Source organism: Oryzias melastigma, linkage group LG5 (genome assembly GCF_002922805.2).
Source record: "Oryzias melastigma strain HK-1 linkage group LG5, ASM292280v2, whole genome shotgun sequence".
NCBI lineage: Eukaryota > Metazoa > Chordata > Actinopteri > Beloniformes > Adrianichthyidae > Oryzias > Oryzias melastigma.
In genome coordinates this window covers 36,154,494-36,165,015 of record NC_050516.1, presented here as the reverse complement: position 1 = coordinate 36,165,015, position 10,522 = coordinate 36,154,494, and the positions used below count along the sequence as shown (strand labels likewise).

The following is a 10,522-nucleotide window of genomic DNA, read 5'->3' as shown; positions in this document are numbered from 1 at the left end:
GAATGAGAAAGTCTTGAAATTTCTATATTTTAACTAGATTAGCAACAAACCTTTAAATATATTCATGGGCTATGTTTTCATCAAATTTGGAGTTTACTTAGTATTTTAGCAACATGCTAACGGTTTTGGCTAATTTGTTATCTACTGAGGGGTTTACAGGCTAATTTAGTGTTTAGCTTCTATTTTAGCAACAGGCTAACGTTTTTGGCTTATCTAGTTTATAGAGGGATATTAGGTTATTTTGGAGTTTAGCTAGTATTTAAGCTACGAGCTAGCTTTTTTTCACTAATTTGGCACTTACTGAGGTTTTATGGGATAATATGGAGTTAAGCTAGTATTTTAGCAATATGCTAGCTTTTTGGCTAAACTGGCATATACCGAGGTTTCAAGGCTATTTTTGAGCTAAGCTTGTATTTAAACAACATTATAGTTTTTTGGCTAATTTGGCACCTGGTAAGGATTTGGCGGCTTTTTTAGAGGCATTTTCAGATTTTACAGATTTTTTTCAATTTTTCAAGAAATTATTCAAATTCTTTGTGCACTTAATGCAATATCTGCAACTTTAAGACCTTTAGCAATTTTAGCAGTATGCAAATACCTTTAGCATTTTCAGCAAATCCCTTCAGCAATTGCAGTAACTTTCATCAGCATCTTCAGCAAAAAGCATTCACACTAGCCTTATCGCAGGTAATACAAGTTTTTTAGTCTGACTTGTGTTCCTCCTGGATCTCAGATACTTTCTTCCATCTTTACACACAGGAAGTGTAGCTGAAGGCTTTTCACTGAACGTTTGTATTAAGTTGAAACTCTAAACTCTGTTGCGTCTCTTTGTACACTGTAGCTTAGTGTGTAAATAGTGTCACTAGAACAGGGATTAATCTCGGGTGCAGTTGATAAATCCTACTTTTTGTCTGTGTTGTGTCGTTACATAACAACTGTGACTAATGTGTTTGCTTTTCTCTTAATTATTCTTTCACCAAGCTGAAAGAGCAGCATTATCACGAACAGACGTAGCTGTTCAGACGCTTTTGGGCAGACAGTGACAGCAGGGAGGTAAAGCCCAGCATTAGCTTTAATTTATCACCCCATATTTGTTCAGCTCCTGGATGATCATTGCCTCAGAGAGGCTCGAGTTTCCACTCCTGGGCTGTACATGTGGGGCTGACATAAAAATGCCCTGCAGGAATGGAAAGGCTAACAGCATCTTTTCTCCGGCATTCCTTTTTCCATTCTCTGCTGGTATTTTCTGCTGAGCTGAGCTAAAAACTTGTAGCTGAGCCAGACCATCTAAATCCCACTTTGGTTTGGCAGTCAGTGGAAAAGTGAGGGGGGGGGCTTTTCTGGTTTCATTGAATCTTTTAAGTGGGGAGTGATGCTTCCCCGAACCTGGTAAAGGAATTATATCATCAACCAGCAGAGTTTGTGTTCAACATATTCTTCCTAACCTGAGAAAAGTTCCATTAGCCATTTGGCTTTGGTCCATTGTTTCTTACTCTGCATCAAGCAGCCAAAACTGGTGTGACAAATCACACTGTCCAACAGTCTGAAACCCAAAGGGTTCAGAACAACTTACATCACTGCTGTAATCATTTTCCAACAAAATCTTTAGAAGTCAAACCTAAAAACATGAAACACCTGGTAGGCTATTCTGACTCATCAACTCTGTTTTTACTTCTTCTTTCCATTCATGCAATAAAATAAATGAATAAAGTTACAATTGGCTGAACAGCTTGATATGGGCTGTTTACGGTGAGAAAAGGGCGGACCTTTACGGGGTACACAGGTGATCTGCACAGAATATGAAGGTCGTAGACCAGGGGTCTCAAACTCAAATCAGCCGGGGGCCACTACAGGCGGCGTCTAGTTGAGGCCGGGCCGCATCAGGATTTTCTCAAGAAAATCGCTGAGAAAACATTCCAATGTTCTTAAATATCTTTATTTTTAACACAAAATAATGAAAAAATAATGAACGACATGTATAGATCTTTGTCCGTGTTGATTTATATATATATAAAAAATAAGGGTAGTTAATGTCCGTTTCTGAAATAGTTTATATTGAAGATTAAATTTAAGATATATTGCTAGGGGGTAGGATTAAAAAAAGTTTTTTAAACTTCTTCCTACTCTATTTCGAACTACACAATTGAGGTGTAATATTTTTACATATAATATATGTAGAATTTTCTGTTGTTGTTTTCTTGTTTTTTACCATGCATTAAAAGATAAATAAAAAAAACAAGTAAATTAGTAATAAATAAATAAAATAATAATAAACCACATATTGACTGACTGCAGAAAACTCCTTATTTGTGTTCAGTTTCAAATGTCTGTATTAACAGATCCTCCTTCAGAGTTAGAGAAGCCCTGGTAACGAGAAAATCTTTGAAGGATTTCATTTTATGTAGATTTTTGTAGAACTCTCCTCACAATAAGTAAATCTGACCTACAGTGGTGGACAAAAGTGTTGGTATCCCTCAGTTAAAGAAGGACAAACCCACAATTCTCACTGAAATCACTTGAAACTTACAAAAGTAACAATAAATAAATGTAAAAAAATGAAAATTAAACAATCAAAATCAGCCATCACTTTTGAATTGTTGATTAACATAATTATTTTAAAAAACAAACTAATGAAACAGGCCTGGACAAAAATGATGGTCCCTCAATAAAAGATTGAAAACTATCTGACCAGAGTGACATGATTAACTCAGGTGTGTCCTTTAATTGACATCACAGGTGTTTTATTTATTGTTACTTTTGTAAGTTTTGAGTGATTTCAGTGAGAATTGTGGGTTTGTCCTTCTTTAACTGAGGGGTACCAACACTTTTGTCCACGTCTGTATGTGTCTTCCATTCATTGGAGGTGTGGGGTGCTCGTGCGCGCGGCGGCTGCATCAACGCGCATTGGGGGGGGGGTCTGCTTTCTATGGGGATTCTATTCAAACGCGCGTAGCAGAATATCGGACTTCTATCGCGTTTACATGGACTGGAATGCGCGCCGACACAGCCGGTGTGTGAGCCTTAAAAGTCACAGACACGCGCGCGCAGGTGCAGCCAAGCTCAGGATCACGTCTGACAGGCGGGTGCAGCGGATCGCTGGCTTACAGGTTTGAGGATCGGAGCTTGTGGAGTTCTGGTTAGGAACAGTCAGCACGTCAAAAAACGTATTCCTCGACATCATATCTGTCTCTCATTCATTCTGAGAGAGACATCCACAGACGGAGCTGGTAGCCCCTTTGACACGCGGCGACAGAAACACATTTTTTGACGAGCCGCGAGCAGCAAATTCCCCGCGCGGGGCACGAGAAATCGCCTTTGGTGCTTCATGGCTCCTCCTCCGCCCAGCTGACTGGAGGAAGGAATGAATGATAGACAGAGGCACTGGACAGACCGCCGATGTCCCGCCTCCAGAGTCATATACCTCACTGTGATTGGTTCATTCAGCTCTGCACATAACAACTGTCATTCATATCAGCCTTGCGGGCCGCACTAACAGTAATCTTTCATATGAAGACGGGGGCCGCAAATCATCATCGTGCGGGCCGCAGATGGCCCGCGGGCCGCGAGTTTGAGACCCCTGTCGTAGACGGTTCTGTGAGCTCAGAGTGCAAAAGCAGACTTCTGCGAGCAACAGGACACGGAAAACACTCACAGAACACATAAAGGTGAAGTAAGTAAGATACAGGTGTGTCATATGGATTTTCTTTTTCTTTTTTTAACCCAATAAAACCTTAAAGTCTGCAAACTGCTCGAGGAGTTTGAGAGTGCCAAGTTTGTGCTCCTGTCCTCAGATGGACTCTGTATTGCACTAATGCAGAACCCCAATAAGATACAGAGTTAGCTGGATAATAAAGGATGTTTATTGTCTCAGTGGAGTTTAACAAAATAGACATGTGGAGCTTGAGGAGACCCCAGGATCCTCCTGACCAGCAGAGCAGTGGAGATTAGCAACCACTTCCAGGTGAAAGAGGTTCCTAGGTCAGGGAGGATGGAGGGAATCTCTGGACTCAAGTCCTAGGAAGAAGCTTAGGTAGGAGGTCCAAATACAATAATAACCAGCATCCAGCTCCAGTCCAACAGGCACAATCTGAATCCAGAAATACAAAACCAGTCGAGGCAAAGGGCAAAACTCGAAGGTCAGGACGGAATGCTAAGAAGATGCACAAGACTTGGCAGGCTGGAGGAAAAGGCTACAGGCACTTTACACTCCTAGAAAATAGGAAACTAGACAATCAGAGTGAAGTTTGTATGGACATCCTACGGGTGTCCCACTGGCACACATCACATGCACACATCACATGCACACATCACATGCACACCCCCTGTGTAAACCATTCACAGACAGTCAGTAAAACATACCAGAAGACCTCTTAAGATGCAGCTGTTACTCTCTAAATCTCTCCATGGACCCAAACAGCCCTTACTACCCTGTAAAGGTCCGTGTGACTAAGGCTTCATTTGAAGATGTCATTTTTTAGCAAACTTTTAAATGACCTTCTTGACTAAATATACAGAGTACAGTGGGATAAAGGCATTTGTCAGTCACAAAATCTCCAAGTTATCCCAATTTAAAATATGAGAGAAGTTTTTAACATCCACTAAGCCTGGGTGTTAAAGACAGAGGCCAAAAGTTTTACTTTGGCCCATTCTTCCATGTAGATCTTCTCAAGAGTTGTGATGTTTTGGGGCTGTTAGTGGGCAGCATGGACGTGCAACACCCTCCTCAGATTCTTCCTAAGGCTGCCGAGGCCACTCCAGACCCTGAAATGCTCTTTTACAAACCCCCTTCTTGATCGCCCAGGCGACGTGTCTAGGATCACGGTGATGCTGAAAGATTTATACATGTTTCATCCTCAATGTTCTCACTGATGGAAGGACTTTTTCAACCCAAACATGATGCTTCCACTCCCGTGTTTCACAGTGGATATGATGTTCTCAGCATTCTTCCCCGTCCCAAACACAGCAAGTTATACCAAAAAGTTCCATTATGCCCACCTGTCCAGGTGAACCCTACCTTTGCCCAGAAGGCCCTGAAAGGGTCAAAGCACTTTAGAAAATAGGTGGATGATCTTATCTGTCAACATGACCTCCCATTCCTCCTCTGGATCCTCCAGATAGTCTCTTAGACTGGTCTTGATGTGCTGTTCAATGCAGGTGGACATTGGAGGATTTGAACCAGGATAACATTGTGTGTTACTATTTTAACTTTTGCTACTGTGGTCCCAGCTCTCCTCAGGTCATTGACCAGTCCTCTGTGAAGTTCTGGATGGTTCCTCACTGTTCTCAAGATCCCAGAGTCAGGTCTGACGTGTAGCTCCATGTGGAGGGAGGTTGTCAGCGACCTTGTATTTGTTGTTTGTGATACGGCTTATCTTCTGAAAAAAACATCCAAGTGACCGTCCCGTCTCTGGTTTTGGTCCTCTGAGAAGTTCATAGTTTATGGTGTTTCCAAAGATCCTTTGATCCAATGCTTGCACTTGTTTAGGTCTGTTCCTTGTGTGTTGTTCCAGTCCATTAGCAGAATCTTTATTTTGGTGAGATCTAATTCTGCTGACTGAAGGCTGCTCGGTTTGCACCGGATCTCATAAATGACATTTCTTTCCCTGTTCTCCTCTGTCCTGTGGGTGAAGCATTTGTCTATGTTTAATGTGGGGTTGGTTGTTGTGTTCATGTTGTGTTTCTTCATGGCTCTATGCTCTTTTATTATTACCCGGATGGATAAAAATGGTTGTAGTTTGTTTTCTACCCTCTTCTTAGTCCTTGTTTTCCTCTTTGGTTCTGTATCCTTGTTTTCCACATGTTCCTTACTTTTTTATTTCTGTTTTTTGCCTCCCATCTACCCTCTTGTCTGTGAAAATGCTAATTCCTCCATTCAGAGTCCTGGTAACTGACCATTTCAGTGCAATGGGGTGTTCTGATGACCATAGCAGATTCTGGTCTGTGTGTTTGAGTTTCACTCTTTGCATTGGACCTTCATGTCAGTGAAGATTTTCGTGTTTTTCTTCCTCGTGGGTGAACTGTTAGTTTTCTGTAGTCTTCAGAGATGATCTAAGTGTCCTTGTTTTGTTTTTTTTCTGTTATCATTATCTTTTCCAAACTGTGGGTCTGGATTGGGTTGATGCTGCTTTGGTTGCCGTGTCTTCCAGTTCTTCCATAAAAAACGCTCCTAATTATAGTTTGATTGAGGATCTCCCATTCAAGCTGTTTTTCTATAAGTGTATTAAACCCTTTAACACCAGAGCTCTAGTGTTTATGTTCTTTGATTTACTCTAACTTTTTAACTGCACCGCTTTTCTCCTTCAGAATCTACTGGAATTACATTGATCTGATTGAATTTAAATGAGCAGTGGGATGAAATGTGAGAGGATTTTATCACCAGGACAACCTAGTCCAGGAGGTCTATGACCTATCTAGGCTAGGGGGCTACGACCTAGAGGCCAGGGGTCTATGACTTAGAGACCAGTGGTCTACGTCCTATCTAGGCCAGTGCTCTACGTCCTATCTAGGCCAGGGGTCTACGTCCTAGAGGTCAGGGGTCTACTATCTTGAGTCTAGGGGTCTACGACCCATCTAAGCTAGGGGTCTACAATCTAGAGTCCAGGGGTCTGCAACTTGCGGCTCCGGAGACACATACGATTCTTTTACCCCTTCATTGAGGCTCTCTATGTCACCGATATGGGAGAACGCTTGAGTGAACCCCAGGATGTAATGACTCAGACCCAGACGAAATTAAATAAAAGATTTATTGTCACGATGATCCTGCAGTTCAGCTCTCTGTCCACCTCGGAGGAATGGCGCTAGTGAGCACTGCTGGGTGAGAAGCAGAGTTAGTGATGTCCTGGCTTTGAAGAAGAAGAAGAAGAAGAAGAAGAAGAAGAAAAAACGGCAGTGCGGTAAACACTCACGCTTGGCGACTCCGGAGGAGCTTGGAGGTGAAACCGCAGAGTAGTGGGCACAAGCATGGGAGGCTCTTAGCTGGTTTGGGTGAGAGAAGGTTGAGACGAGGCAGTTTGACGTGAGTGAGACTGGCTGGCGAGGGAGAGACCAACACGGCGGGTTGACGGGAGCGAGGCAGGCTTGGCGAGGATGACGGAGTGTAGACGACTTCCTGACGAGGAGGAAGGAGAAGGCTTCAATACTGTGGATATCAGGTGGCGAGAATAAGGCTGATTGCCAGATGGACCAGCATCTTCACTTTATTTAAAGAAAAATAAAAAGTATGTAAGTAGTACAGTAAAAACAGTAAAATAAACCATCTCAAACTTTATTCAACTCATTCACAAACAGTTGAAGGACATTATGTATCATTAGTCATAGTAAAACATTTAACAGATTTTTGTGCACCGTGTACCAAAGAACATCAATTGGAAGTCAGTAAGTACAACCAACTTTAAGGTGCTCCGGATTTGAGGGTGGTTTGTCTATTTTTGAACAAAATAAAGGTCTTTAGGTTTACCTTATGGTTTGAAAAATACTGATACTCTTATGTGACATCCGAATCTCTGTCAAAAGTTATAAATTAATTAATATTTTAAAGAAAATCTATTTTCTCTTTCAATTTTTGACTTATGCCAAAAACCATCAGTTCATTTGTATAAATAGTAACAGTGGCTCCACCAGGTTGTAGTCGGGGAGACATTGAGCTGAAGGTTACAGACCTCTGACCAAGGCAGGAGGTCAGCGGTTGACTTGGTGCCCTCTGACCTTTGAGATGAAGAGAGGCGGAGCCTTCAATCAATCTGGTGGTGTTAGTGAATGTGTTTATTCTGCCTGGATGTATTATTCTGTGCATGTGTGAGAATGTGTATTTAATTTAGTGAATATCTCTGTGTTGCACTGTGGACCTGGAAAAGATGAAAGAGCATTTAAGAGGTTTAAACCATGAACTACTGACATTCCTGCTTCCTGTCCTAATAATTCCACCTCTGTTTTTTTTTTTTTTTTTCTAATTCTGTCCTTTAATAATAACACTCTTGCGATGTCGGTTTCAGTTGAAAGGACATAATTTCCCCAAATATTTCAGGGCTCTGATTGGATCCAGATGTTGAGCTGCCTGAGTTTTCCTGTGAAAAGACTGGGCTTTGTTTGTCTGTGCTGCTGCTTTACTGTATGATCTCACTCATTGTGTTGGAAATCAGACCTGGTGGTGCAATCACTCTCTATTTATCTGTGCATAAAAATGTCAAACGTGTTTAATGACTGGCTAACCACAAATTAGTTTGATTTTGCAACTGTAGCGGCTGAAGAGGGAAACTGGTTTGTGGTTGCAGAAAACTCGATGGCGTAATTGTTGGCATTCCAGTCTTTAAGATTGAGGATGGTTCTCAGTATGAAATGGACTTCCATCCTGAAGGGAGCTGGTCAGAATGTCTTCTCTCTCTCTCTCTCTCTCGGGATCTCATTCTTTCCATCTTAACAGACTCGTTCAGTAGCGCCGCAGCCTCTGGCTGGCTGGAAAAACGGGTTTGTTGGTGGTAGTCTTTTACTGTACAGCATGGAGGAATGGTGCAGACGGGGCCAACGGATTGCCTCAGCAGTGTTGATTCTTCAGTGGGACAAGAAAGGCTGGAAACATTTGCAAGGAGCTGAGAACCTGAGTCTCTGTTTGCTACCAGAAGCTGGAAGCAAATTTGCTGTTTGCTGCTTACAGAACAATTGAAGTTCAAGCTAACGATCAAATGTTGCACGCTTTATGTTTTTATATTCTGCAGCTTCGCTTAGAGGTTTTTTTTTTCACTTTGATGTGCTGTAAAGTCCAAAGTATCTCTCTGATTCTCATTTTTTGTGTTGCATGTCATCATATTGTGACTTTCATGCTGTCATTTCATGTTAAGTTTGAAGATGATGAACTAAAATGTTCTTTGCTCCAGCTGAGCTAGAAAAAACTGATTTCTTTCCAACAAAATCTTCCCTCTTTGTGTTATCTAATTTTGAAAGTTTTCGTCTTCGTCTTGAAAATGAACCCCCGTGTCTAATGGGTGTTTTATTGCTTCCAGACATTTAGATTTATTCTTGTTTGCGTATGAAAACCCAGTTTTTCCATCTGTTCCAAAAGGACAAGCTGAGGTTTTTGCCCTCATTGCGTTTCATTTTCCTCTTCCACTCATCTTTTAGATGTCAGCAACTGAAGTAAACTATTAACATCAGGTTTTCCGTGGAAACTGTTTGGCTGATTTGGTTGGCTTTTCCACCTCCAGCTAAACGTGGACGACTCGGACCACAGATCCACATCCTGTCATGATGAGCCATCCCGGTCTTCATAGCTCCTCTTTGCTTCTGAAACAGGCGCAGTGTTTATCTGATACTCACAGCGTGTGAATGGACTTCATGCTACCTTAAATGTGCAGGAGGGGAGTTGGGGAATCTCAAAGTGAAACTAGCTGAGTACGTGTATTTTTAAAGGACATAAGGCTTTTACCTGGACTGATGGATAGATAGATAGATGGATAGAACAACTTTATTAGTCCCCCTCGGCCCTCCAGATCATTTTATTGTTATTAATGACACAATGTTATCTTGTCCTCTTTTCTAACTTGTAGAATTTTGACAAAATATATTTTAATGGAGAGTAAAATATTGAAAGTTATTTAAGGTTTAAGTTGATTTATTCTAGAATAATATTCCTGCCTTTTTATTAATCAGAATTATCCTAAAAAGTTACAGAAAAGTTACAGTTACAGATTTAGCTATTTTTGGCTAATTTAGTCTTTTGTTTGTTTGTTTTTAGGCTGTTTTGGAGTTCAGCTAAGATTTCAGCTACATGCTAGCTGTTTTTGGCTAAAATGGGATTTTTTTTTGTTTGTTTTTTAGGATATTTTGAAGATTAGCTATTTTTACAGCTGTTTTGGCTCACCTGTTTTTGAGGATAATTGGCATTTAGTTAATATTTTAGCAGCTATCAGCTTCAGCGTTGTTAGCTATCAATTTCAGCATCTTCATTGTCCAAATTCAGCTTACAGCATTCACACTAGCATTATCTCAGATAATGCTATATATCTTGTTCATAATTATGTTAAAAAGTTACGTTTTTAAATTTTCAAAAATGTAGTTTTAGAGTGTTTAATAAATGTTTATCCTGTTCTTCCAGCGACCTACGGAGAGTTTTGGATTTTGTCTTCTTGTGCGACTGAGTTCGACTCTCCTGCTCTAGAACACTGTGGGTCTTAACAAGCAAGTTTATTCATAAAGTACAGTTACTACCCAAGGCAATTCAAGGTGCTGTACAAAACCAAAAAATTACACAAGGAAAAAAAATCAATAGATAAAATAAGTAAAAAATAACAAAAATCGTCACGATTAAAATAAAAAAATAAAAAAATCAGACTTGTGACCTGTCTCACATTTTCAGGGAGGTTGTTCCAAACCTTTGACGAAAAATACTGAAAAGCTGCCTCACCGTGTTTAGTTTGGATTGTTGGAATCTTAAGACGCCTGAGGTTCACAGACTTCCAGATGGGTTATAGGGAACTAGCATATCAGAGATGTACTCTGAGCTCGGCCATGGAGAGGAGCGCTGTTTGAG

The 10,522-nt window shown here is 40.9% G+C and overlaps 1 protein-coding gene across 5 annotated transcripts in view; it reads left to right on the top strand.

Moving 5' to 3' along the window:
- The window catches only part of LOC112144994 (centromere protein P), a 121,298-nt gene that overhangs the window by 83,189 nt on the left and 27,587 nt on the right, over window positions 1-10,522 (top strand). The window lies entirely within an intron of this gene.